Below are 8,328 nucleotides of genomic sequence, written 5' to 3'. Positions count from 1 at the left end.
CCCATAAGAAATCTATGTGACCGCACACCCACCCCATAAGAAGTCTATGTGACCGCACACCCACCCCATAAGAAGTCTATGTGACCGCACACCCACCCCATAAGAAGTCTATGTGACCGCACACCCACCCCATAAGAAGTCTATGTGACCGCACACCCACCCCATAAGAAGTCTATGTGACCGCACACCCACCCCATAAGAAGTCTATGTGACCGCACACCCACCCCATAAGAAGTCTATGTGACCGCACACCCACCCCCACCAGAAGTCTATGTGACCGCACACCCACCAGAAGTCTATGTGACCGCACCCCCACCCCCACCAGAAGTCTATGTGACCGCACACCCACCCCCACCAGAAGTCTATGTGACCGCACACCCACCCCATAAGAAGTCTATGTGACCGCACACCCACCCCATAAGAAGTCTATGTGACCGCACACCCACCCCATAATAAGTCTTTGTGACCGCACACCCACCCCATAATAAGTCTTTGTGACCGCACCCCCACCCCCACCAGAAGTCTATGTGACCGCACACCCACCCCACAAGAAGTGTATGTGACCGCACACACACCCCACATGAAGTCTATGTGACGGCACACCCACCACCGCCAGAAGTCTATGTGACTGCACACCCAGCCCACAAGAAGTCTATGTGACCGCACACACACCCCACATGAAGTCTATGTGATGGCACACCCACCTCCGCCAGAAGGCTATGTGACCGCACACCTACCTCCGCCAGAATCTATGTGACCACACACTCACCCCACAAGAAGTTTATATGACCGCACACCCACCCACAAGAAGTGTATGTGACCGCACAGCCACCTCCGCCCGAAGTCTATGTGACCGCACACCCACCCCACAAGACGTATATGTGACCGCACACCCACCCCCGCCAGAAGTCTATGTGACCGCACACCAAGCCCACAAGAAGTCTGTGACCGCACACCCAGCCCACAAGAAGTCTGTAACCGCACACCCACGCTCGCCAGAAGTCCATGTGACCGCAGACCCACCCCACAAGTAGTCTATGTGACCGCACACCCACCCCGGCCAGAAGTCTAAGTGACCCCACACCCACCCCACAAAAAGTCTATGTGACCGCACACCCACCCCCGCCAGAAGTCTGTGACAGCACCTCCACCCCCTCAAGTAGTCTATGTGACCGCACACCCACGCCCGCCAGAAGTCTATGTGACCGCACACCCACCCCCGCCAGAAGTCTGTGACAGCACCCCCACCCCCACAAGTAGTCTATGTGACCGCACACCCACTTCCGCCAGAAGTCTATGTGACCGCACACCCACCTCCGCCAGAAGTCTATGTGACCGCACACCCACCCCACAAAAAGTCTATTTGACTGCACACCCACTCCACAAGAAGTCTATGTGACCGCACACCCACCCCGCCAACAGTCTATGTGACCGCACACCCACCCCCGCCAATAGTCTATGTGACTGCACACCCACCCCACAAGAAGTTTATATTATCGCACAGCCACCTCCGCCAGAAGTCTATGTGACCGCACACACACCCCACAAGAAGTCTATGTGACCGCACACACACCCCACAAGAAGTCTATGTGACCGCACACCCACCTCCGCCAGAAGCCTATGTGACCGCACACCCACCCCACAAGAAGTCTATGTGACCGCACACACACCCCACATGAAGTCTATGTGACGGCACACCCACCTCCGCCAGAAGTCTATGTGACCGCACACCCAGCCCACAAGAAGTCTGTGACCGCACACCCAGCCCACATGAAGTCTATGTGACCGCACACCTACCTCCGCCAGAATCTATGTGACCACACACTCACCCCACAAGAAGTTTATATGACCGCACACCCACCCACAAGAAGTGTATGTGACCGCACAGCCACCTCCGCCAGAAGTCTATGTGACCGCACACCCACCCCACAAGACGTATATGTGACCGCACACCCACCCCCGCCAGAAGTCTATGTGACCGCACACCCAGCCCACAAGAAGTCTGTGACCGCACACCCAGCCCACAAGAAGTCTGTAACCGCACACCCACGCCCGCCAGAAGTCCATGTGACAGCACACCCACCCCACAAGTAGTCTAAGTGACCGCACACCCACCCCGGCTAGAAGTCTATGTGACCCCACACCCACCCCCGCCAGAAGTCTTTGTGACCGCACACCCGCCCCCGCCAGAAGTCTATGTGACCGCACACCCGCCCCCGCCAGAAGTCTATGTGACCGCACACCCACACCCGCCAGAAGTCTGTGACCGCACACCCACCCCACAAGAAGTCTGTGACCGCACACCCACCCCACAAGAAGTCTGTGACCACACACCCACCCCACAAGAAGTCTGTGACCGCACACATACCCCACAAGAAGTCTGTGACCACACACCCATCTCACAAGAAGTATATGTGACAGCACACCCACACCCGCCAGAAGTCTGTGACCGCACACCCACCCCACAAGAAGTCTGTGACCACACACCCACCCCACAAGAAGTCTGTGACCACACACCCACCCCACAAGAAGTTTATATGACCGCACACCCACCCACAAGAAGTCTATGTGACCGCACAGCCACCCCACAAGAAGTCTATGTGACCGCACACCCACCTCCGCCAGAAGTCTATGTGACCGCACATCCACCCACGAGAAGTCTATGTGACCGCACACCCACCCACCCGCACGAAGTCTATGTGACCGCACACTCACACGACAAAAATTCTATGTGACCGCACACCCACCTCTGCCAGAAGTCTATGTGACCGCACACCCACCTCCGCCAGAAGTCTATGTGACCGCACACCCACCCCGCCAGAAGTTTATGTGACCGCACACACACCCCACAAGAAGTCTATGTGACCGCACACCCACCCACCAGAAGTCTATGTGACCGCACACCCACCCACGAGAAGTCTATGTGACCGCACACCCACCCACCCGCACGAAGTCTATGTGACCGCACACTCACCCGACAAAAATTCTATCTGACCGCACACCCACCTCCGCCAGAAGTCTATGTGACCGCACACCCACCTCCGCCAGAAGTCTATGTGACCGCACACCCACCTCCGCCAGAAGTCTATGTGACGGCACACCCACCTCCGCCAGAAGTCTATGTGACCGCACACCCAGCCCACAAGAAGTCTATGTGACCGCACACACACCCCACATGAAGTCTATGTGATGGCACACCCACCTCCGCCAGAAGTCTATGTGACCGCACACTCACCCCACAAGAAGTGTATGTGACCGCACACAAACCCCACATGAAGTCTATGTGACGGCACACCCACCTCCGCCAGAAGTCTATGTGACTGCACACCCAGCCCACAAGAAGTCTATGTGACCGCACACACCCCACATGAAGTCTATGTGATGGCACACCCACCTCCGCCAGAAGGCTATGTGACCGCACACCTACCTCCGCCAGAATCTATGTGACCACACACTCACCCCACAAGAAGTTTATATGACCGCACACCCACCCACAAGAAGTGTATGTGACCGCACAGCCACCTCCGCCAGAAGTCTATGTGACCGCACACCCACCCCACAAGACGTATATGTGACCGCACACCCGCCCCCGCCAGAAGTCTATGTGACCGCACACCCAGCCCACAAGAAGTCTGTGACCGCACACCCAGCCCACAAGAAGTCTGTAACCGCACACCCACGCTCGCCAGAAGTCCATGTGACCGCAGACCCACCCCACAAGTAGTTTATGTGACCGCACACCCACCCCGGCCAGAAGTCTATGTGACCCCACACCCACCCCCGCCAGAAGTCTATGTGACCGCACACCCACCCCCGCCAGAAGTCTGTGACAGCACCTCCACCCCCTACAAGTAGTCTATGTGACCGCACACCCACCCCGGCCAGAAGTCTATGTGACCCCACACCCACCCCCGCCAGAAGTCTTTGTGACCGCACACCCACCCCCACCAGAAGTCTTTGTGACCGCACACCCACCCCCGCCAGAAGTCTATGTGACCGCACACTTGCCCCCGCCAGAAGTCTATGTGACCGCACACCCACCCCCGCCAGAAGTCTTTGTGACCGCACACCCACCCCACAAGAAGTTTATGTGACCGCACAGCCACCTCCGCCAGAAGTCTACGTGACCGCACACCCAGCCCACAAGAAGTCTATGTGACCGCACACCCACCCCCGCCAGAAGTCTATGTGACCGCACACCCACCTCCGCCAGAAGTCTATGTGACCGCACACCCACCCCCGCCAGAAGTCTATGTGACCGCACACCCACCCCGCCAGAAGTTTATGTGACCGCACACACACCCCACAAGAAGTCTATGTGACCGCACATCAACGCCCGCCAGAAGTCTATGTGACCGCACACCCACGCCCGCCAGAAGTCTATGTGACCGCACACCCACCCCACAAAAAGTCTATGTGACCGCACACCCACTCCACAAGAAGTCTATGTGACCGCACACCCACCCCCGCCAGAAGTCTATGTGACCGCACACCCACCCCCGACAGAAGTCTATGTGACTGCACACCCACCCCACAAGAAGTTTATATTATCGCACACACACCCCACAAGAAGTTTGTGACCACACACCCACGCCCACCAGAAGTCTATGTGACCACACACCCACCCCACAAAAAGTCTGTGACCGCACACCCAACCCACAAAAAGTCTATGTCACCGCACACCCACCTCCGCCAGAAGTCTATGTGACCGCACACCCACCTCCGCCAGAAGTCTATGTGACCGCACACCCACCTCCGCCAGAAGTCTATGTGACCGCACACCCACCTCTGCCAGAAGTCTATGTGACCGCACACCCACACACGCCAGAAGTCTATGTGACTGCACACCCACACCCGCCAGAAGTCTATGTGACCGCACACCCACACCCGCCAGAAGTCTATGTGACTGCACATCCACCACGCCAGAAGTCTGTGACCGCACACCCACCCCACAATAAGTCTATGTGACCGCACACCCACCCCACAAGAAGTCTATGTGACCGCACACATACCCCACAAGAAGTCTATGTGAAAGCACACCCAGCCCACAAGAAGTCTATGTGACCGCACACACACCCCACAAAAAGTCTATGTGACCGCACACCCACCCCACAAAAAGTCTATGTGACCATACACCCACCCCACAAAAAGTCTATGTGACCGCACACCCACCTCCGCCAGAAGTCTATGTGACCGCACTGCCACCTCCGCCAGAAGTCTATGTGACCGCACACCCACCCCGCCAGAAGTCTATGTGACCGCACACCCACCCCGCCAGAAGTCTATGTGACCGCACACCCACCCACAAGAAGTCTATGTGACCGCACACCCACCCCACAAGAAATCTATGTGACCGCACACACACCCCACAAGAAGTCTATGTGACCGCACACCCACCTCCGCCAGAAGTCTATGTGACCGCACACCCACCCCACAAGAAGTGTATGTGACCGCACACACACCCCACATGAAGTCTATGTGACGGCACACCCACCTCCGCCAGAAGTCTATGTGACTGCACACGCAGCCCACAAGAAGTCTATGTGACCGCACACACACCCCACATGAAGTCTATGTGATGGCACACCCACCTCCGCCAGAAGGCTATGTGACCGCACACCTACCTCCGCCAGAATCTATGTGACCACACACTCACCCCACAAGAAGTTTATATGACCGCACACCCACCCACAAGAAGTGTATGTGACCGCACACCCACCTCCGCCAGAAGTCTATGTGACCGCACACCCACCTCCGCCAGAAGTCTATGTGACCGCACACCCACCCCGCCAGAAGTCTATGTGACCGCACACCCACCCCGCCAGAAGTTTATGTGACCGCACACACACCCCACAAGAAGTCTATGTGACCGCACACCTACCCACAAGAAGTCTATGTGAACGCACACCCAGCCCACAAGAAGTCTATGTAAACGCACACCCATGCCCGCCAGAAGTCTATGTGACCGCACATCAACGCCCGCCAGAAGTCTATGTGACCGCACACCCACGCCGCCAGAAGTCTATGTGACCGCACACCCACACCCGCCAGAAGTCTATGTGACTGCACACCCACCCCGCCAGAAGTTTGTGACCGCACGCCCACCCTACAAGAAGTCTGTGACCGCACACCCACCCCACAATAAGTCTATGTGACCGCACACCCACCCCACAAGAAGTCTATGTGACCGCACACACACCCCACAAGAAGTCTATGTGACCGCACACCCACCTCCGCCAGAAGTCTATGTGACCGCACACCCACCCCACAAGAAGTGTATGTGACCGCACACACACCCCACATGAAGTCTATGTGACGGCACACCCACCACCGCCAGAAGTCTATTTGACTGCACACCCAGCCCACAAGAAGTCTATGTGACCGCACACACACCCCACATGAAGTCTATGTGATGGCACACCCACCTCCGCCAGAAGGCTATGTGACCGCACACCTACCTCCGCCAGAATCTATGTGACCACACACTCACCCCACAAGAAGTTTATATGACCGCACACCCACCCACAAGAAGTGTATGTGACCGCACAGCCACCTCCGCCCGAAGTCTATGTGACCGCACACCCACCCCACAAGACGTATATGTGACCGCACACCCACCCCCGCCAGAAGTCTATGTGACCGCACACCAAGCCCACAAGAAGTCTGTGACCGCACACCCAGCCCACAAGAAGTCTGTAACCGCACACCCACGCTCGCCAGAAGTCCATGTGACCGCAGACCCACCCCACAAGTAGTCTATGTGACCGCACACCCACCCCGGCCAGAAGTCTAAGTGACCCCACACCCACCCCACAAAAAGTCTATGTGACCGCACACCCACCCCCGCCAGAAGTCTGTGACAGCACCTCCACCCCCTCAAGTAGTCTATGTGACCGCACACCCACGCCCGCCAGAAGTCTATGTGACCGCACACCCACCCCCGCCAGAAGTCTGTGACAGCACCAGCACCCCCACAAGTAGTCTATGTGACAGCACACCCACTTCCGCCAGAAGTCTATGTGACCGCACACCCAGCTCCGCCAGAAGTCTATGTGACCGCACACCCACCCCACAAAAAGTCTATTTGACCGCACACCCACTCCACAAGAAGTCTATGTGACCGCACACCCACCCCGCCAACAGTCTATGTGACCGCACACCCACCCCCGCCAACAGTCTATGTGACTGCACACCCACCCCACAAGAAGTTTATATTATCGCACAGCCACCTCCGCCAGAAGTCTATGTGACCGCACACACACCCCACAAGAAGTCTATGTGACCGCACACACACCCCACAAGAAGTCTATGTGACCGCACACCCACCTCCGCCAGAAGCCTATGTGACCGCACACCCACCCCACAAGAAGTCTATGTGACCGCACACACACCCCACATGAAGTCTATGTGACGGCACACCCACCTCCGCCAGAAGTCTATGTGACCGCACACCCAGCCCACAAGAAGTCTGTGACCGCACACCCAGCCCACATGAAGTCTATGTGACCGCACACCTACCTCCTCCAGAATCTATGTGACCACACACTCACCCCACAAGAAGTTTATATGACCGCACACCCACCCACAAGAAGTGTATGTGACCGCACAGCCACCTCCGCCAGAAGTCTATGTGACCGCACACCCACCCCACAAGACGTATATGTGACCGCACACCCACCCCCGCCAGAAGTCTATGTGACCGCACACCCAGCCCACAAGAAGTCTGTGACCGCACACCCAGCCCACAAGAAGTCTGTAACCGCACACCCACGCCCGCCAGAAGTCCATGTGACAGCACACCCACCCCACAAGTAGTCTAAGTGACCGCACACCCACCCCGGCCAGAAGTCTATGTGACCCCACACCCACCCCCGCCAGAAGTCTTTGTGACCGCACACCCGCCCCCGCCAGAAGTCTATGTGACCGCACACCCGCCCCCGCCAGAAGTCTATGTGACCGCACACCCACACCCGCCAGAAGTCTGTGACCGCACACCCACCCCACAAGAAGTCTGTGACCGCACACCCACCCCACAAGAAGTCTGTGACCACACACCCACCCCACAAGAAGTCTGTGACCGCACACATACCCCACAAGAAGTCTGTGACCACACACCCATCTCACAAGAAGTCTATGTGACCGCACACCCACACCCGCCAGAAGTCTGTGACCGCACACCCACCCCACAAGAAGTCTGTGACCACACACCCACCCCACAAGAAGTCTGTGACCACACACCCACCCCACAAGAAGTTTATATGACCGCACACCCACCCACAAGAAGTCTATGTGACCGCACAGCCACCCCACAAGAAGTCTATGTGACCG

The sequence above is a fragment of the Eleutherodactylus coqui genome, chromosome 1 (genome assembly GCF_035609145.1).
Source record: "Eleutherodactylus coqui strain aEleCoq1 chromosome 1, aEleCoq1.hap1, whole genome shotgun sequence".
NCBI lineage: Eukaryota > Metazoa > Chordata > Amphibia > Anura > Eleutherodactylidae > Eleutherodactylus > Eleutherodactylus coqui.
This window is presented reverse-complemented; position numbering follows the sequence as displayed.